At 43.5% G+C, this 22,115-nt stretch overlaps 1 protein-coding gene across 2 annotated transcripts in view; it reads right to left on the bottom strand.

Annotated features, from left to right (window-relative positions):
* The window catches only part of NPTN (neuroplastin), a 46,883-nt gene that overhangs the window by 24,107 nt on the left and 661 nt on the right, over positions 1-22,115 (bottom strand). The gene's annotated exons all lie outside the window — the stretch shown is intronic.

Here is a 22,115-nt window from a genome sequence, read left to right on the forward strand (position 1 = left end):
AAAAAAAAAAAAAAAAAAGAGAATGAGAGAGCTTTAGGGAGATAAATGAAAATACCTGAAAATACCTTGTTAATGAGGCAAGAGCCTCCTGCTCTGCAGCTGGGTCAGCAAAGTGCAAGGTGAAGAAGTTGGTCACTAATGAACATTTCAGTGATTTCTGCATGTCAGCAAGGGATTTTTTTTTTTTTAAATTAATTTTTTCCTTTGTCTTGCCATAAGATACCTGGAATACAAATTTAGTCATACCCATGCAGCCTTCTGGATACTCATCTGCCAAGTACTTGGAAAACAAGTTATTTAATGGAGTGATGAGGGGAAAGAAACAGTCCTGTCAAAAAACAGAGTATTTTTCATTGCATTAACCGTCCATTTATCCAACACAGTGCTTTGATTATTGCCCAGAGAGGCAGGCATAAAAAGTGCCCGCCTTCTGAAAACCTGACAGAGCCATTTGGAAGCCCCGTACATCCCTTCCTCCTCGTTTCAGTAGGTAGGCCACAGATCTCCTTTTCACAGCCATTTAAATTACAACTCCCATTTATCTGTGCAAAATCTGCAGGTACTGTAGGTGTGTTGTTTGTTTTTTTTTCCCCTGACACTTCTCACAGATAAGTCACAATTTTCTGAAACGTGAAAGATGACTGAAGTCAAATGCATCATTTAGTTCAATGTGTATTGAACTAAAATAATATCAATGCAGGTAAAAGATGTAGATCTACATCTGCATTGATATTATTTTAGTTCAATACACGAAGTAATAAATGAAAGCACTCAGGCAGTTCTAACTTCATTTAGTTCTGTAAGACAAAGTACACATAGAATATTACTGGGACAACCAAAGATGACAAACTGAAAGAACAAGATGCAAGATTTTCACACATCTATCATTTGCACTGCTTGTTTTACGTAAGATCTGTTGTAAAACAACCCATAAGTGAAATTCATTATCCAAATTAGTAATGAGATTGAAGCCAGATCTAGCTCTTGAGTGCTAACTTCCAAAACTAAGTTGCACTTGACTTCTCTGCTCTTTTGATCCAGTTGACATTCTCTTTCTATGGTGCTGGTGTCAAACAGGGCCAACAGCAAACCAGGCACCATCAGCTGAAATGCCAGCACTGGTTAGCCAAAATCCCTGTCTCAGAGGCAGGTTGTGTTCACACAGAGTACAGCTGCTGAGACATTCTGGGCAGTGTCAGATACGATGTTCCCCATCTGCTTGGAAGCCAGCTTCTCCCCTTATCCGTTTCCAGCAGGGACGCACAGGAGTTTCATGTCAAAGCGTTCTGCCTCCCAAACAACAGATCACAGCTCTTAACATAAAATGGCACAGAGCAAAAGCATTAAAATATTCAGTTCAATACTTTTTCCCCCACACGTAAGCGTGAATAAAACACAGAATTGGAATAATTATCCCAGTCACAAGGCACTTAGCAATGAAGTCACCATACACACTCCAGAATTAGCAGCACCCGATGCAAGGAGATGGCACGAACTGGGGAGGAAGATGAGAGGTTAGCCTTCAGTCCCCAGACTGGGTTAATTTCAATGGCCTGAGAGAGGAAAAACCCACTTTCCATATGGAGACATCTTCACAGCAATTCACTCCCAAGTGACGTGGCCACCATCACTGACGTGTGATATGAAAAGGATCTGCTCCCTCTGCAAGTTGCTAGAGCTGACTGGACTACAGCAAGAGGAGAACAGGCAGCAGGACTGGCCACGTGCAAGGGGAACTAAGGGTTTTAGTGAAGGGGCATTCCAGGAGATGCTACTTCCTGCAAGACAAGTTGTTTCGAGCTTTGTCTTAAGGCAGTATCATTTCCTAAATGTACTCAGCTCTTGCTACTGGAGGCAATGCAAGCAGTCTGTAGACCTAAGTCCTTCAGGACCTGCTCCTCAAAGGACGACAGAGGGAGCAAGCACTGGGACTGAAGCTGGGTGCGTTTCAGCTCAACAACCCAATGCCATTTCCATTTTTCAAGTACACCCATTGGGTTGGCTGTCCATTTTTCCATGTGCATGGATGTTGTTTCCACTTCCCAGAGGGGTCTCTGATCCAAGCCCACGTTGCAGATTTAAGTTGCTCTGCCTTTAACTCATTACGCATTTGCTTTACCTCGTTAGCAAACAAGAATTATCATCTATCACCCTACACAAAATCAAAGTCAGTTCTTCTATACCAGTTCTCATGATATAAATTTCCACTCTAATCTTGCTCTTGCTTTAAAAGCCAGCCAAAGGCTGAAAGGACTTGGAACTATAGGCATCAAAAAGCGATGGTGTCTACTACATTCTCTGCTTTTGCAAGCTTTCCCCTCCTTAAGGTCACATTCTCAGATGACAGTTGTTTAGCAATGGTTATTACTTCAACACTGGAGGAGGGTTTTTTCCCCCTTTCATAGGCTGCATTACGAATAGCTGCGTAAGTTCAGTGCTGCTGCATCAGAGAACTCATCAGAAAACATGCTGCTGTTTAGAAATGAAAAGAAACACCACGACTTCATGGAAAAATCTAAACATTTAGAAGTCATACACAACGAAAAGGGAAGGATCTCTACAGAAGCAACCAAAATCACGTGAGGAAGGCATTCAGAGGAAATTCCAAGAGAACAGAAGAAATTTAAAAAGAAAATGCAATAGTTAGACCTGGGAAGAACACAGAAATCAAATATAAAGGCACTCATGGAGAAGTTAGCATCAGGGTGGCTGGAAACCTACTACAGGACTAACAGGGGCAGGGAAGGAGCACAAACTCAGCATCAGGCTTGCTTTCACACACAAGCTATGAGAAACACCCCCAGATTGTCCCAAGTTCTTTGATCCTAAGGAGAAGACAGACAGGTGGCAGCACTACAGGCAGAGGAACAGTCTTGGGCTGGAGACACCAGGACAAGGCAGCAGGGGGTCGGTCGGGGACATCAGGAGGGTAAGGACACTAGACTGCCTCTAGATACTACAGTACCACTACTGTGGGGTGCCGAACTCACTCTGAAGGACGCTTATAGTAGCCTGGGCTCGAATCCACGTTATGGAGGGATTTTGCCTCAAGTCATTCCTCCTGGGATCGTTGCTGGCCCTGCACTCGTAAGTCCCAGAGTCTTCCAGGGTAAGGCGGGTTATTCTCAGCACACTCACCCCGTTCGCCCCGTAGGCGGTGTTAATGGTGACACGGCGCTTCCGAGCGCCATCCCACAGCTGTTTGAAAGACTCAGCCCGGTTGACTTCAGCATACCACCACTGGATCTCTGGAGTGGGATTCCCAACCACATCACAGTACAGTTCAAAGGCGTCCCCCGTGAGCTTAGTTTCTGACATGGGCGACTTGACAAACCCAGCTAGAGGGAGGGGCAGCAGAAACGCAGTGACAGAGCAGCAGAAAACAAAAGATCTTATAAAGAACAAAGCAACGAGGTACAGAAAACAGTCAGATCAGACATTAGCAGTCTACAATAACAGCTGTTAACGTGACTTTTAGAGAAAAAGCACAACACTGAGCACTCGCAGCTGAAGGTTAACACATGAAGAGCACAGCATTCACAGAGGTGAAAGGGATTTCAGTATATGCACACAAGCAGAAAGGTCACCCCATCAGTTAGGAAGCACCTTTGGTGCTGCTCACTTCCAGAGACCATACAGCTTTTGCCTTTTGAAACAGGATGCTGTGCTGACATTCACAATCAGGACAAAACATCCTTATTACAGTGTGAAATCCTTCAATACTTACCAGCTTCCAAGCAACGTCAGGAGCACAGACATGCTAAACTGTCCTTCAATCCTATTTTCAAAGGTATCTATTGAAAACTGTGCTGCCTTAAAGCCGGTCTCTTCCCCCACACGCCTGCCTCCCCCTAAAACTAAAAGATTACAATGCAGCTGGCCAGACAGATTATGCAGCACAACCCATCAGATGGCTGAGCTCCCTGGGCAGCAGGGCTCCCAGGCGCAGGCAGAGTGCCACACAAACTAGAGATTGATTCAGCCCTCCTCTAAACACCACGGCTTACTTTCAGGATGAGGACTGTTAGACAATTCAGCAGTAACGTTTCTGAAGCACGTGCATTAGGAAGCACTTCACATAGCTACAAGAACAAAGGCTGCAAAGAAGTCAATTAGTACCAGAAATCATTCCAATTACAAACCCATTTGACGAGGATTTTCTTAGCCAGGCACTCCAGCACTAAAGACAGGTGAGCTCTGCGCTCCCAGAAATACCACTGCAAATAATCCACCGCTGGAGGGAGAGGAAAAAGTGTTGCAACAGAGGTGCTGTAATTACCAGCAGTTACAAACCATGCTAAGAACACCGTGCTGTTCCTTGGGGCTAACAAGGATCACACTGCTCTCACCTCTCTGCTTCAGCTAACAAAGCAGACTGGGTTATGATCCTGCTCTGCTGGACTGTCCCCATTTCAAGAACCCTGAGTGAGGAAACCTGGAAATCAAGCAGCAAGACCTGTCTGAGCATGCTTTACTGGATGTAAAGGGTGAAAGCAACAACATGCCACAGCCCACCTTCTCTCCAGGGCTTAGTGCTCCCACAGTAATGCAGACAGAACAAGCTGCTAAAAGCTTGCCCTTTAGTTTGATGCTGCATTAGCTACACTGTTAAAATATTGTAACTTGTGCAAAAAGCCTAAAAAGAAAAAAGATTAAGCAGGATGACTGCATCCAAAGGACTCTTCAGCAAATATTCTCCGGCTTTAAGTTCTAAACCCTGGGTTTCCATCAGTTCCAAATCCTCTTGAAAAAATCAGTGTCTGAGATTATGATAAATTTCAATACAACACTGTCAGGACCTCAGAAACGATGCTGTCAGTACACACATCTCCCTAATCTCCCCCATCCCATCACAAAATGCTCTTTCAAGAGATATTCCAGGTTAGAATCAAAATTCCAAGCAGAAGAAATGGGAACGAAGGTGGCAGAAAAACCCTCACGTGCAGATTAAGAAAAACTGAGCATTGCACTGGCAGTGCCACTAAGAACTCCAGGTAAGAATCTACAGTTAACAAAAACATGCTCAGTAGCTGCGAAACAGCAAAGGAATGCATCAAACAGCATCAGTAAAGCAAGGCAAGGCAACGCTTCCAGCTACTGCACATCTGCCAGAGGGCCATTTCTGATGAAAACACCCAGCCAGAAGCTACAGAAAGTGCTGAGACCTGCCAGTACCCAGCAGACACGTTAAGAGAAAGGGTGGAAAAAGAGCTAAACGTTACACTGAATACTTGCTGCAACACAACAGGAGCCTGGAAACTGAAGGACTCCTGCTTTTTGGCAACTGTCAGTGATTTCTGTAATTGTTCAAAACCAAACAGAAAATGACACTGTACAGATTTCATTGCTTACATAAGAGGCTTTCCGAGCCCAACAGTTTCCTTACTTGGTCTTCTCCTCTGCACAGCACTCACTGCTTTGTTACCATCACGTTCTGCACAGCTCTAGAAATAGGAGCATCAGAAGAAAGACTGCAAAATACAAGCATGTCAAGATCACACTAGTACCAACTGACAACTGAGAAACTGCCCGTGTTTGTATGAGTTAAAGCCTCTACACTGCAGGGAAGCACCCATGGCAAGAAGAATTTCTGCCTTCAGCATGCAAACGTCAGCCCCAGACAGAAGAGAGGTTAACATCCAACTGCTGGCAAAGGTCAGGGCTTTGGGGAAGGAGGCAATGGATCTGTCGCACCTTAAGATCCCAAAGAAGGAGCAGAACAGCCCAAGTCTTATATGGATCCTTACTGACCACTGCAGTAGGTATAAGTGCCTTCAAATGCTTAGAAGAAAATATTGTTATGAAGTTTCAGTAGTATCAGTGACAACTGTATTTATCCTTATAGCCATCTGTAAGTCATCCTGTTACACAGTGACTTTTCCTCATTCAAAGAAAAAGGTGTCTTGTGGTATTTCTAAAGTCTAATTGTTGCTGTGCATAAAAAAACAAGGAATAATCCAGTGTAAAATACTCTTCACAAGGCTTTTACCAGATATCCCAAAGTGCAAGTAAAATAACTTAGGACAGTCCAGAAGATGGAGCAAACAAAGCACGCTATTATGTTTCCAACCAAAAACTTTTGTTAATAATTTATGGTTATCTGCCTAACAGGATGAATAAAGGGCAGGCAGAAGTTTCCATGCGCAGCAAGAGAAACACAAAGCAGACTTTCAGAGCCAGCAGGACAGAAAAGTTCCACGCTGCCTGGAGTTCAGGAGGGGAGAGCGGATGAGAAGGCTGAAGATTTGAAGTGCAGAAGTTTAACTTTACCATTCCTGTTTCCACTGATGAGGCTCTATCAACAAAAGAAACCTTTTCAGATTAATTATTCACTGGCCAACATCTGAGCGACCTGTTGGACAGGAGTGAGGCCAAGCCAAGCTACATTCCAGCTTTGGAACATAAATGATTTGCAGCTCTGCAAACCAGCAATACCCCTTCCAACTTAAATGGCAGCAGCCCTGAACACACTGCCCTTAGTGACAGAGCCCTGAGAAGAGCCAGCAGCATCCACCTAAGAATGTGTGGGAGATGCAATAAAGCTCATCTGCTTTGCTGATGTTGGCTGTGACCACAGAGCTGAATTCTGCATACAGCCATGATGTGAGCACTTTCAGAGGCATGAAGAAACACTGAGCTGTCATTTTGACCAGCTTCTGAAGCCCGCTGCAGCAGCTTGTAGCCTTACCTTGGCAGGAGACCAAAGCAAAAATACACAAAAGACAATTTCTGAATAGCTCTAACCAGCATCACTGTGACCAAAGAGCTTAAATCCCTCACTTGCTTAAATGAGCACATACAAAAAGAGGATCTTTAACAGACTGACAATTAGTACAAAATACACCCACAGTCAAAAAACAGCATGAAGGTGGTCCCTGACAGTCATCCTTAGCTGCAAAATGACTGCCACTGATGCAAACACCCTTTCATTACTGAAACCCCACACAAGATGCACTAAGTTGCTAAAGAATCAATGCCAGTAGCACTGGAGAAGCAGAGGGAGAATATTAACCCAAATTAACAGCTAGTCCTAGAAAAAGATGCTAAAAATAAAATTAGGTTTTGTCTTTAAGAAGATTGCAGATGAATGTCAGCAGAGGTAACATTAGGCCTCCCAGCACGACAGAACCAGACAGGATCACATAAAATGCAGGTATTCTTGTGTTGAATTCCAGTTACTGGAAGAAAGAAAACAGTTCAAATTCAGCTTTAAAATGAGAAAAGCATTTGGAAGGTAAGCACAGAAAGCACACCTGATTCCAGCGTGAACCCACGGCACAGCTTTGGGACTGAATGCTTTGCAGATGGTCATTATGTACAACCAAAGCCATCCTGTACACAGCCTGATGCCTCACAGTTGTCCTAGCAGGCTGCCATGTGCCCCTATTTCACCACTTGCACAGCTCTGGAGATTTTGTTCTATCTACTACTTGAGAACTTTGCCTGAGATTCCATATGTATAGAATGAAAAGAGCTGATACAGCCATTTATTCTGTTCTCTTTGGTCTCCGAACACCCATATAAGGTTCCTTATTAATATACAGCCATTCATTTTTACAAATAAATGGTTTTAGGAATGTCTTTCCTAAATGGGACAACAAAAGGACAAACAGATTTGCTGAAGAGCTTTGCTGTTGTTGCCCTTTTTTTTTTTAAATTAATGTTCAGTGCTACCTAAAATACTCCAGATGAGATGTCACCAGCAAACACCATCATCTTTATGCTGAGGTTTATTGCTGAGGTTTTACCACCAAAAGTAGGCATTAGGGTTGAAGTTTCCAATAAGGTCTTTTTAAAAAAAATAAACTCTTAATACCCTTTTCCTAACTGCTATTAGGAATTACAGATGCCAATACTATTTTTTTTTCCCCAAAACCACCTTTTCTAGCATTCCCAAATACCCTGGGCTCTGCAGAGATGAAGCCATGCCAAGCTTTATGACCACCACGGCAGATAAATCACTGGATCTTCAATCCTGAAGCAATATTAAAAAAGTGCATTTATGACAATTTATGAGGGAAGAACTCAATTCAACCCGGTGTGAATGCTTCAACATGCTTCTGAAATGCTGCATTTGGACCACCTCAGGATTCCAAGTGTAGCTGGAGCTCCTCCTGGTTTCAGGAAGGGAGGAAGAAGTGACAATTTCCATTACAATATTGAATCACACATTCTAAGGTGGCTTTGTTTTCCTTCACTTTAGCCTATTTTCAACTTTATTACTTGATAAATCTCACCTGTAACTTGTATCAGGATATCAAAGAGCTACATCAGAAGTTGTCCAGCTCTTCTTCCCACCGTATCCATCATCTGGAAGCCTAAGCAACAACCGTCTGCTATTTAACAGGGACTGTGCCTAATTAACACATTTTTCTTCTTCACTGAAAAGGTGTTAATTATATGATAAATTTTTCCAAGTGGAAAGGAAAAAGACCATAATCCCTCTGACAATGTACTGCACTTGTACTTCATGTGGGTAGAAAAAAAACAGCCTAATTAATAGTGCCTTTCCAGTACTGACCTTTACTAAAAGGAAAGTATCTGAAATTAAGTTAAATCTGTACATAAGAGTGACAGCCAATACACTGGAGAGAAAGGGTGAAAATACTTCCATTCCACAGACAATACTAAAACGTACCACCTGATTTCACTCATCCGCTAGTGGGTTTCATGGTTTCCCCACTCATTTACCACCAGAGAACACAGCCTTTAATCATAACGCCATCGCAGGTTTGGTTTCATACCACCGGTAAGCAGCGGGTTTAATTTTCACAGCGCTCTCACTGCTAAAGAACCTAAATTCCTGCAATCTCATCTTGCAGCTTTATGCAGGTGAATGCAGGCTACAACTTGCTATGGGGGAAAACATTACCCAGAGAGCATCATACAAAATGCATGAGCCCTTGATGGAGCATTAGATTCACTGCACAGAGAAGGAAACCTGAGGATTACTTTCTCCAAGTCCACAGACAGGAGGATTAACGTTGTCTGGATTCAGACCAACATTCCCCAGTGCATTAGGAAGCCCTGCTCAGTCTGACGTGCAAAAAAGATTTATGGCCCAACTAATTCCATTCGTTTGCTGAAGTAAAAATTCAGGGAGCCTTTAAGTAAATGGTTCAGAGCCTTCTCCGCTGCGAGGCCGTCCTGGGAATACATCCTGCATAGCCAACAGAAACTCCTCTACACAGAGAAACGACCGGGCTCCTGGTTATAAATCAGAGCTCAGACTGGAAAGGATTTCTGAAGGTCCTCTGCTCCAACTGCCTCTTCCAAAAGAAAAAGCCACTCGGATCAGGGTGAGGACTGCGAGCCGCCCATTCATCCTTTCCACAATCACACAGTGCATGCCTTAAATTAAGGGCTCCCTCAGAATTAACAAGCAATGCTTAACTGCACGCTTTCAGCTGCAGCTTCTATCTTACAGTCACTTATTTTTCAAAAGGTGATCTCACCAGCTTTCATAATTTAATGAAAAAACAATTTGTAGGTAAAACAACACCAGAATGTAGTAGGGACTAGATCTGTGCAGCTCTAATTTCAGAAAGCTGTTTTCACCTCCAGTACATTCCCAATCAATTTCAACTCTCTCTAGGCATCTCCCACATTCAGACATATTGTATGAGTTGTGGTCCCTGTTTACAATGCTACCTTTGCAACAATCTCATGCCTGTACATCTGATAACACAAGGCAGGAGAAAAGAAAATGGTTCCAAGTCTGGAATACACAGCAAGAGAAGAATAATCAGAACAACAAACAATACCTGCTCCCTCATTTTGGCTCTGTATGGGTGTCAGCCTGTTAGCTGCAGTCACATTTTCAAGTGTAGTGGTCTGCCTGTGTTTTTTCCTACTTCTTTAGCTGGGAAGAACAAAGTTCCTCTGCAGAACAGCACATTCGGATGCACCAACTGCAACACAGACTGAATGAATACTCCATTTTATACAGGAAACAAAACTTGGTAACAGATTTTAATTGCAAACTTGGTTACAGCATGTTACACACACAGATGTTTCTGCAAAGGGCTCAGAAATGCTGACTACTAATGCAGTGCATTACATGTACCACCTATTCAGATGACACAGAGGCAGTTACTGAGTAAGAAGATGCTGTTTCTACACATCTATGTTCCTATAGTGCATTCTCAAGATCCCACCATAACTCTTTTTCTGCTGAGTGCAAGCATCACTTTCAGTTTATAGGTTCTTCCTTACCAAAGCCTGCTTTTTGTTTTAAATCCTATTGCTTAGAGGAACTGAACAAACATCATTTAGAAACTCCAAGTGTTTGTTCTGTGAATTCATTTATTAAAGCGATTCTCTCTGCAGGATGTCCTGGTTGGACGAGTATACTATTGCCAACAGTATAAAACACCACTGCAGACACGATATAAAAGCCTTACAAAAGTCCTCAGATCCTTATAATGTTAGGATCAATGCTCTCAAACAAACAACTCATCAGAGACACGATGAAGCCAACTGATCTACCTGAAACATTAACTTGCCTGTGGAACGAGATCCAGAACAACGCCAAGTTCATCCATTTGTTCCGTGCCTAAGAAAGCACATTTATTTGTATTTCAAAGCAAATGGTAAAGAACTGCTTTTGGAAGTCTTTGAAGTAGCTCACATCCACCTCAAGTTACACAACGACAATGGACAAATCCTAGACAGAATTGCATTTAGTTAAGCATGAATTTGAAATGTTGCATAAGAAAAGCAACTCTGGTTATCTTCATTGAGCAGCTCCCTCAGACCAACACCTTATATAGCATCAATTAAACAACAGTGGATGACAAAGCCGTTCCGGTGATGCCAGGACACACACCCCAATTCAGGGTAACACCAGCAGAATGAAAACCCCTTTTAACCTGACAGCGCTTTAAAGTCCCAAAGAGGTTTGTCATTATTGGGTTCCTGAGCACAACGTGGGCTGCTAAGTGATCCCCAGGGCTCTCACCAAAGAACTGCTGCAAGAGTCGAGAGACTCTGGGCAGCTTTCATGCTGCAGCCAAGTGATTCCTGTTTGTTCAGAGGGTGCACGTTGTCAGGAAGCTGGTCTGAACACTCCAAGAAGCATTTACAGCAACAGATTTCCTTCCACAAAGAATTTCCAGCCCAGCTTCTCACAGGTTTTTCCAAAGATTAAGCTTGCACTGTCCTTTGAAGGGGAAGGTATTATTCTCCAGTTCTTTCCATTGCTGCTTCTTCCTGACTCAAGTGAGGGACAAAAGACTTACAATCATCCATGCAGGGGGAAAAAAACAAGCCGAGATTTAATAGTTTTAACTTTTTAGGTCACTACACAAATACTTTCGTTGTAGCTAGGGAATGTACAAGAGCTTCTGTAAAACACAAAGATATCATTCCTTCATATTGCCAAGAAATAACTTGGGTTAACAACCAGGATCCCATTCTCTAGAAGTAAATGGGAAGAAACTCAGCCTCACAAGATAGAAAAGAAGTTACCAACAGCTCTGCTTCTCAGACAAGACAGCAATTTAAATCTGTCCAGCATTCACACCTAACACAGCAACTGAAGCCTGCTTCCTGGAGATCTCAAAAATATTTTAAGACGACCGGATCTGCATCTCATAGATACTGGAATCACTGTAAGATGTTGGGTACAGATAACAAAAAAATAAATCTTGTTCACTTAGTTATTTTAAACCCTCAAAGTATTCCTTTAGCAAGCTAAAGGTTAGAAGCACTTTCCAGTTTTGCTTTGACCTTTCCTGATCCAACAACTGTGTTTGAAAGGAGGCAGATCACGTTTGTCCCTAGTGCAAGGGGAGCACGCACTGAATAGCAAACCTGGTTTTGCCTTTTAGGCATCCTACAGGACAAGCTGCTCTGTCTCATTGTGATAAAGGAAAGTGGGATGTTTTAACACACCGACCTCTGCAGAACTGGTGGATTATGTAACAGGTCACACAACCCGAGGCGGGGCTGCAACCAAGTCATTCAGAAAGAACAGAAATACCAAAAAAATCCACGTGCACAAGAAACCACACATTAGCAGATGCAACAATACATTTCAAAATGCAAGGCAGAGTTTAACTTTCCACAGAGCAAGATTGGCCTGATAGCAATATGTGAAATGCTCCAGGAGTGGGAGTCAGAGAAGGGATGCTCCGTTTACTTCAACAGTTCACGCCTTGATAGATGCAGAGAACTTCTGTCTATGAACTGCTAACTTCAGCTCACACATCAGGTTATGATCCACCTGTCAGTCAGTCAGTCCATTTCCCAGAACACAGCGCTCTTCTAGTTATAGGGAAGAGAAGGAAATTAAGAAGACGCCACAATTTGCTAAATTAATTGATCTTTAGGTTGCATTTTTGGCTGTTCTTTCCCTCCCAGTGCAATTTCTCCAGCACAGTTCAGCTTCTCCCTATTTTGACAAGTCTGTGACTCCAACATGCCTCTACTCACCAAGTCTTTGCTAACCCAAAGAGCCCTGCCAACCTGTATGTAGGACATGCCAGTAGAAACAGCTTTGCTCTCCCCACTGCTCAGTGCCAGCACATGGAGCCGCATCAGGGCACGTCATAAATCAGATCCTTCTTTGGACCAGGGCTTTGATCTCGCGTGGCCTACTGACACCGCTCAGATTATTCGTACAGAAATAAACTTCTGAGGGCAGCTCCTCCACAGCATCAAATAACACTATTTAGAAAATCAAATTCAATTCAACCAAGATTGATGCGAGCTTAACTGACCGTTACCCACACTGTGCAGCTGAGACGTGGTCAGCCTGTTTCCATGACTCACGTAAGTGATGCACGGGAGGACAACTATACCCCAAAAATGCACAGCATGGATAAAAGGGACCATTTTGGAGCTTCTGGGTTTACTAGAGTCAGCCTTTCAACTTTAAATGCAGCCTGGAGTCCTCTTGCTCAAAGACTCCTATTTCTCCTGCAGCAGAAATGCAACTCAATTAGAGAAGGAGTGCATCTGGACTCTTCAAGTGGGTAAAACAAAAGGGAGCTGACATAAAGTAATGACATAAATGTGATCCTTTGCTCAGCATGAGGAAGAAAAACACTTCTGTTTGCACTCAGCAAAGTACCAGCACACTGTGGATATATTAGAGATAACATGATGGGAGTGAAAACCAGAAGGGGAGGCAAGGATTTAGCATTTCACTGCAAAACAAAAGTACTCCACAGAAGTCGAGGCCTCATGTGCCTGAGCAGTCCAAAAAACTCATATGCAGCCTCATGAATATACCAGGGAGTCTAAACTCACAGCTGAAGTTCTCTTCCAAGAACATTTAGCTTCATTTTAGAGATTGTGCAGTGTCTGAGAACACGATGACCTAAAGCATCTTGTTGAGTTCTAGCTGCAATAATCTGCCTGACTTCCAGCAAAAAGTTAGTTCTCTTCATTCTCCATCATAGCACTCTTGAAGAGCTGTTGTACCTAACATGATGGCTACATCAAGGAGTCTCTCATATGTTCTTCAACAAAAAAATTAAAAAAAAAACATTTGGCTGTGCAGTTGTTTTACAAAGGTGTCTTTTAAGGTACCTTATTGGAGGTCAGACCAAAGCATTTATTCTGCATCAGGTCCTTCACTGCAGTGGACATGGGAGGAATGTCACAACAGGGCAAACAATTTCCTGACAGTTATGCTGCTCAGGGACTTCCTAAACCAGAGGTGATATTTTCATAGTCATCTTAGAGCAAGTTTGCATTTCTCAAAGAAAGAAAAAAAAAAAACTTTGTTTAGTAATTTTCCATCTCTGAAAGGCAAGAGCTCTCAATTCACAAAGGAGGACGACAGAGTAATACTTAGGAAACCCACTGGGAACAATAAAACCACTTTTTTTTTTTGGTCACACTGACACAGAGTGAGAGAATAGCATCAGCAGGCAAGGCATGCTCACCCTCAGCCCCCACACAGCCAGCTCCAGGTTAGCCTTGTTAGGTGCTGTAGAAAGAATAGGATAAATCATTCCTGCAGTTTATTTGCTGCCTAGAAAAGGCACAAAGAAAAAAGGAGACAATGCTTTGCTAAAAAATCTGAATGTGGGTCACTGACAAACAGTTAGAATGCAGGTATTTACTCACTGTATGGTGAAAAGCCCTGTAATCTTCTGTACCTACAGAGACTAAAGAAGATACAAGATCTAAGCAGCACTTCATTCATTCACTCCCTTCTGCTGTTCCTGCCTTGATCACTATTTCTAGTAGTTTAAAAGCTGATCCTATGTCATTTTTCTGTGCCATTCTCACAAGCTCCCTTTCTAGAATCCCAAAATGCCCTCCTTCTTAACTCCATGCGGCTCAAGATCGAGGTCACTACACAGATCCTGCTATGGCTAAAAATAGGAGCTCCATGAACCCCAGACCAAAGTGTACAGCTTTGCCCAAACTTGTCTTGTACTCCTAAGTGAGACCAGAAGTTGCTCTGGAGCACTACATAACTTAGAGCAAAGTGTTGAAAAACTGCCAATTGAAAATGAAATGAATTCCACATGGAAGCAAATCAATACTGTGTCTCAGTCTGACATTAGGCTCAGCATCCTTAAGAGATGGAAACTGTCCTGTTCACTTCAAGAAGAAAATGCTGCATTGCTTCTCATTGTCATCGCTGTCAAGGATACAGAAAAAGTGAGCTGCACTGTAACCAATCTAAACACAACAGAAGGAAATGAAGAACGCTCCTTGAAGGAAATGAGAGAACATTTATACTCTTGCCGTGTTTGACAACAAGCAGTAAAGCTCTCTGTACAGAACAGTTACAGTCAAGATATTCAAGTATCATTCACAGCCTTTTGCATAAAGGAACAGGCACAAACTGAGTAAAGCTCAAGTACAACAGCCACAGGTGACAGCACTTATACTGAGGGGGAATCCAAAGGTGAAGGTAATCTAAAGCATTATAAAACCTTATATGGTGGGAACCAGTCATCAAACGAACCCTAAATACAGCAGAAAGGAGATAAAAGGAGACAAAGAGGAACCTGCCAGAGGAGACTTCTGAAAACACATGAATGTGCAGCACAAGACCTGAGCATCCAGCTGCTGCAGGGCTCGGGAAACACTTCCCTGTGGCACCTCTCATCCAGCCAGCTAGAAAGCCCCAGCAGCAGCTATCAGCTGAGCCCATGGTTCATGTAGCCTGGCAGCCACAGGACAAAGGCTGCTGCAGAACTTATTCTACCATTGGCCAAGGCTGAACAGGATGTTATCTCCAAGTTATGAGATTTCTAGTTTCCAAAGTCACTGAAGCCATCTGTCACAGGTGTAGGGCTGCTTAACAGAGCTGAGAGCCCTCAGCTACAGACTCAAGACACTCAGGATAACTCAGCTTGCGTGGAATAAATTGCTTATTTGGTGACTTCCTGGCTTAAAACAGACTGCAATATGAATTAATACGCCATCATACTTACACAAGAACAGAAACATAAAGTAATACGATATAAAATGTCAGAGTGCAAGTTGGCTGCTTGCAATTGTGGCTGCTTAAAGCAAGGAGAGAAGATGAAATAATATTATGTGGAAAGCTGCTTTAGGTAAACTATTTGAACTCCCAGGTTAGAATGCCTCGAGCAGAAATTAACAATGAGAAGTACAAGGATAGGAAGCGTGCTGTCCTTGCTTGAAGCCATATAGAAGACAAGATCAGCAGCACTCTGACAAACACAGCCTTCCCGAGCTCCCTATCCTTTGTTCTCAGCCTGCCTTCCCTTCACTAACCCTGATCTGCCTGCTCAAATAGCAAATGAAACCCACAGACCAGAGTAACCCACACAGCATTTACTCTGCCTCTCTCAACTAGAACACAGTTCCAAGCATTACCAAAAAATGCCCATGCCAAATTCTCATAACGTCTGTCACAATTTCAGATCCTTTATCAAGGTCTTTTTTCCCCCCAAACCAAGCAGCCCTGATTTACTCGACCATCTCCAGAGCAAACTTCATTGCTCTTTCAGGTTCTGGCCTGCAAGATTCATTTCAGATCTTCCTTATGTCAGTCCGTATTTCCATCATCTCCACTTATGCCAGTCATTAAATACTCCTTACAGCAACACAACAATATTGCAAACACAGGTGTGACTTCAACAGAATTAACAGTAGAGCTTGCCTGCAATTGGTAACTGCATGCAAACCTGTTCATTAGGAGGAGCTCTGAACGAATACAAAGGGAACTAAATACTTGCATACTTGCAAGTTGAACCTGCTAAAGTAGCTTATTTTAGCTCATCCCCACCAAGCTCTTTTGGCACAAACCAGGCCAAAAAGACCAAAAATAAAAGCCGGGAGCAGCCCATCAATATGGCATTTGCTTTTTCAACTGCTTCAAGCTCTGGACTGATGGCATCTTTTCACATCTTCCCTTTTCTCATCCATAACACTCCCTCTATCCTCCTTTCTTACATCCTTCAATATGCATCTTAGAAAATGCATCTATTTGAGGTTTCCAGGCAAACAAACGAGCTCCAGGGAGAGCCTCCGTGATCCCCACATCTACTCCAAACTAACATAATTGACATAATGTGGGAAGTAGTAAATAATGACACTACTTAGCTGCACCAAGGCTTAATAGATTCATTAATGCATTATTTTATAACATGTACTATTAAACAAGCCCATAAGAATTACAGCATTCCAAGACTTGGGTTTGTTTTTTCTTTATTCATAGCAGAACAGGACGTCACAACCTAATTATCCTCTATAAAAAGGTTTCACAATGCAAATTCATTTAGCCAGTCAGCGTCTTGGACTCTGCTCCTCCTCATGTGCAATTCTTGCTCTTTCACATCTCCCCCCAATTTTTTTTTCTTGTATATAAAAACACTGTGATCCGACATGGAACACCAACAGTTTATACAAATACATGGTCCTGAGACAGCTCCGAGACTGCACTTGTTATACTGAAATCCCAACGTTCCTCCAAAGATTGGAGGATAGATAGGATGCTTCTTCATCCTTCTTTTGAACATAGCTGCAAAGCAGAAATCTAATATCTTAGAGATTGTTTTTGTTTTTTTTTACCTCTCTCCATCCAAACCCCTAGGGATAAAAGCTGTCCTACCCTACAGCCTCCAAAAGTGTAACTGGGGTCCTATTTACCCAGCATACAGAGGGTGGTGAGGCACTGGAACAGGTTGCCCAAGGAGGCTGTGGATGCCCCATCCCTGCAGGCATTCAAGGCCAGGCTGGATGTGGCTCTGGGCAGCCTGGGCTGCTGGTTGGCGACCTGCACACAACAGGGGGTTGGAACTGGATGAGCATTGTGGGCCTTTTCAACCCAGGCCATTCTGTGATTCTGTGATTCAACCCAGATCAGAGCCCACTGCTGCCACTTCCTCCCCACACATACACACCCTGCTGCAGCCGAAATCTGATGCTGACATCTCAGCGCTGCTCTCCACTGCGTTTTCAGGAATAGTGAAAAAAAGTCTCACCCTCCAAATCTTCTAATACTTAATTCTAGCAGATATCTACACCTTCTGACACTGCCTGATGAATCCTTCCCAGCTTCCAAAGTTGTCTTTCTGCTCAAATGAGTTTGCGTCAACACTGAAGTGATGACTTCAACCACACAGATGACCCAAAAAAGCTTCAAGCTTATCAAGAGGACATGAATTTTTAAAAGTCTACTGTAGTTATCTTGCCAGTGGATGAATACTCCCAAGACCTTCAATCTGAGGCTGAAATTATTTTTAGATTTAATTAGACTGAATCTCCCGTAATGACAAAAGAAACAATGCAGCACACAATGGTAGAGGAAGTGAAAGCATTCAATAGTAAGATTTTGTTAAAGGCACGTAAAAAAGGCTCAATTATCCGAATTTGAACAACTGGACGTTATTTTTTGGTACAGAATTTTGACAACTCCCAACTTTAAAACAGCCAATCCTCCTCCACCAGACTGGAACTGCAGACAGTCAATCCCAGTTCTGTGCCCAAGAAGACAATGGGAGAAACCTATCTGATGAACAAAGCCTTACTGCCCTCCCATGGTTTGAGGCCACTTATCCATGACAATCTGATCTACTGCAAAGTCAGTAAAACACAGATGTAAACAGAGGAGAAAACAGTCGCAATTTTCCTAATTTCAATAGGGCAATTATGACTGCCCCCAGACAAGAGACTCCTACCCAAAAATAAAACTCCATTAACTCCATTTGTGCATCACATGTTCTTTCATGTATGCAAGCAAGTAGGTGAAAAACAGAAAAAAATAAGATAGCTTGATAGCAAGATGCCTAGAGGGTTGTTTCAGTTGACCAAAGCAAAGCAAGCTGAAGTAGGGGTGGGTGCTCCTTTAGATCCAACAGGATCACAACAAGTGGGAGCAGCCATCAGAAGATGCCATTTAGCAGGAACACCAAAGAACTGCTTGGTGTGGGCAGTCAAGGAACACAAAGCAGCAGTCCTGCCACGTAAGATGTGACCATTATAAAGGATCCCACTGGACATGAGTCAAAAACATACTGTAAAAACGCATTTGTCCTGTGATGCAAATGGGAATGCCATCTGCAAGATGCACCGAGCCATCCTTCCACTCCACTGAGCTTTGGGCCAGTCCCAAGTGGAACTGCGGCCAGTTCTACTCATCACATTCCTGAAAACGTGACTGAAAAGCACCAGGAGTAGTGAGGAAATACAACTTACATGGAACGACCGTGACAAACAGCCTAGAAAGTAAATGCTGATGGAAAGGAAACACTCTAAACTGTAAGGATGCCAGAAGAGGCAAGAGAGCTGGTTTAAGTTCACAGCTAAGAGACCTTTCCAATTAAAAATAAGCAGAATCCATTCACCCAGCTTTCACCTTAAGAGGATCCTCAATAGGAGCTGTAGCACCTCCACGGCTTGAAGCTGAGCAGTTTCCACACTGGTTTTACAACCGAAGGATGAATCACAGGCTAGCATTGTCCTTTACAACGCAAGTTTTTTTTTTACAATCGCCTCCTCTAAAGGAGTGCTTACAGCAAAAGAAACAGCTCATTGTGAAGGAGAGAATGCACCTCATTCATGGGCATAACAAGTAGTCTTCCTGCAGGACTCTGCTGCAAGGACAGTCAATGCTCGCTGTGTACTTCAGCACTTAGCAGCACTTCCACTCGGATTGCTTCTTGACGTAATTAAAGCTATTGTTTGAAGTGCCAGTACTAGCAGTTGACGCCTCGTTACCTGTTAGCAGATATCTGTAAGGGTTTAATGCAATTTTCAAGCGTATACATGTTAGTCATCTTGCTTGTATTTAAGTTTCCTATGCGGGAGTTGTAGGAGGAAGGAGAATAGAAATGGTGGGGAGAACAGAACTTTGAACATCTTCCTCGATGCTCAGCCCACACTCACGCTCCATAAATGCTGTATGAAACCATTTCTTAGTTTTATCTGGGGACCGCTAAAATCACATCAGAATACCAGAAGGCAATCAGTGCAAAATGGCTGAAAAGCTGCAGCCAGAAACAGCATTCACAATTTTAAAAATGCGCGATTTTAAGAATTCTGTCCTTCAGACAAGACACGAGAAAGCCTGCTTTTAAGTGCACACTGCCAGACCAGAGCTCTGAAAAGGGAAGAACTGGAAAAAGTGATTCAGATTGTGTACTGCTGTGCTAAAGACTGCAAATTTGACAGGAGCAGCTCAAGTATCTATTCCAGCCGTCAGCAGAGACATAGCCGTGCTCCTTTAAAACCAAACCTTACCAAGCACTAGTATCTTCAAGCCTTGGTTTTGAAGGAAGTAGCTGCCAAATACGCTGCCAAGATTGAAAACAAGCCACCAAGAAGGCATGGAGTTCATCACCAAAGAGCCACGCTCCTTTCCGCAAGGAGAACACTGTTCTGAAGTGGTGACTTTCCAAGCAACACCAGTTGCAAACTACAGGTTTACACAGACCCTCCTGACAGACTGATTTTTTCCAGCTGTTCCTCTTCACGCTTCCTCACCTCTCTTCTACCCCCCCTTTCTGTCACTTCACCTAACCCACCTGCTGGACGCAGACATCAAGAAATTGACAAGTGTCTCAGAAGGATCCTTGGGAAAAGTTACATTTTTGACACACAACTTTCTCTGTGATCCCTAGGTGTTTATATAAGAGCTTTAAATATAATCCTTACAGATGCCAAAAACCTATTTCCCGTTTTAGTCAGCTTAAATCTATACGTGGTGCTAATTAAAACTATACTGGATTACATTAATTCTAGAAAAACTCAGCAGTAATCTCGTCAGAAGAAAAAAGGTTGCTTCCAACAAGCACTGGGCAGTCCATGACCTGCAGCTTCAACAGGTACATAACTCAGTGTTGCTGTATGCAGAATAACCCCTGGCATATTATCTTTTCACTACAGCAAGGGCGATGTATCAGTAACACATAATGGGACTCCTGCGCATACATTTGGGGTTACTGCTCCCCACACCTTCAAAGCACACCCCTGGCAATATTTAGATAGTTGCCACTGACAGATTTCCACATGCCTTTTCAAGTTAAATTGTTTTCTGAACAGCTTACATACAGCCCAGAAAACACCTGTACCTATTCTTCACGCCACAGCAAAAGTGGAAGTGATTCAGTAAGCATCTCACTGGCCACTAGCTGCAGAAAAATCAGCTGGGCCTGATGTGCAAGCTTTAAACTTGCTTCTGTGCTATGACAGCATTCAAATGGGGAGCAGAAATTCAATTGCAGCAACACACCTTTTTCAGAAGGATCTCTGCCTTTGGAGTGCTCCAGTCCTTCCCAATAAGATTTTCACTTCTTGTGTAAATTCCTAGCTCAGCACAGACGCTCAGAGTCTCCCCTATCATTTATTGCTGGGACAACCCTAGTTAACCACATAAAAATTAATGAGCTCTCAGAAAACTCCTAGGGTCTGTAACCTTATCTTGTGCCAAAAACTGCTACAGCTAGGTTAGCTTCACGTCAGCAGTGGAAACCAAGAGTGAAGCAGAGAAAGGCTAAGGCCTGCCATCTACCCCCAAAATGTATTTAACTCTTGACCTTAAGACACACAACTACTGTTAAAACCCACGTGCCTGCACTGCCTATCAAGCAGCTAGTTAGCATCCTTATACCAACTGCCAGCATTTGACACCTTGCTTGCTAACTCAACACATGAGCAGCTTCAAGCACACGACCTATTTAACTCACACGTCACCTCACTTCACCCAAATACCACAGGAAACACGATGTGGGCAGATTAATCCTGCTGAAACCATGCTGCAATAGCACAAACTGCATCAATGCAGAAGAACCAGACTTTGTAGCCACAGCAGTCCAACTGGCCACCGACCAGCAGGATTTGCCTGGCCTCTGGTTCTCCTTAGGAAAGGCGCCCACAATGCAGAAAGCCCACAGGTTTCCTCCATGCAGCAGCATGGAGGGTGCTTGGTTAACTGTCACTTTGGTTTCAGACTGCAAAACGCACACAGAGTGAGGAAATAAATCCGCTCTGGGATGTCTGGGCTCTTATTTCTTACATCTACGTCTCCTGTCATTGTTAAATAGGCTGAAGGCCTCAGTGCTTCTTTCCTACAGCAAAGGGTCAAAGGCGACCTCATGCTGCAATGCAAAACCTACCTCAAGAAAAAAGGCTAGGATGGTATAACTGCACAGCAAAGAGGAAAGGGAGAGATGAAAGGGCGAAGTGGCCACAAATCAGTGCGAATAGGTGTACATGCGAGGTGTGGTTTCTCTGCAGGTAACACCTCCCCAGTGCACACAAACCTTGCGGCTGAGCTCCTGCCCCGGCCTTGCCGTAATGTCACACAGGGAACCCTGCACACCCCATCCCTCCTTCACAGCCACCTCTCAGCTCGCAATGCCATGGGGCGTCCCGGCTCACCAGGAGATGCACGGAGCTCCTCCAGCCCCCGACCGCCACGCACTTGGCTGCGAACTCACCGGGGAGGAGGCACGCCGCGCCACATTTAGCTCACACTCTCCTATAAAGCGCAGAGAAGGGTGGTTTTTTTTCCCTTTTTTTTCCCTTCCCTCTTTTACGCTCCTATCACAGCACCTCCTTAGTTGCTAAGGAACTACGACTTTATTGCATTATAAATCACCGAAGGCAACCCGGCAGATGCAGGTTCAGTGGGCGGGAGGAGACGGTCGCACTGCCGGGCGCGGAGCACCTCAGCA

This window comes from Meleagris gallopavo, chromosome 12, assembly GCF_000146605.3.
Source record: "Meleagris gallopavo isolate NT-WF06-2002-E0010 breed Aviagen turkey brand Nicholas breeding stock chromosome 12, Turkey_5.1, whole genome shotgun sequence".
Taxonomy (NCBI): domain Eukaryota; kingdom Metazoa; phylum Chordata; class Aves; order Galliformes; family Phasianidae; genus Meleagris; species Meleagris gallopavo.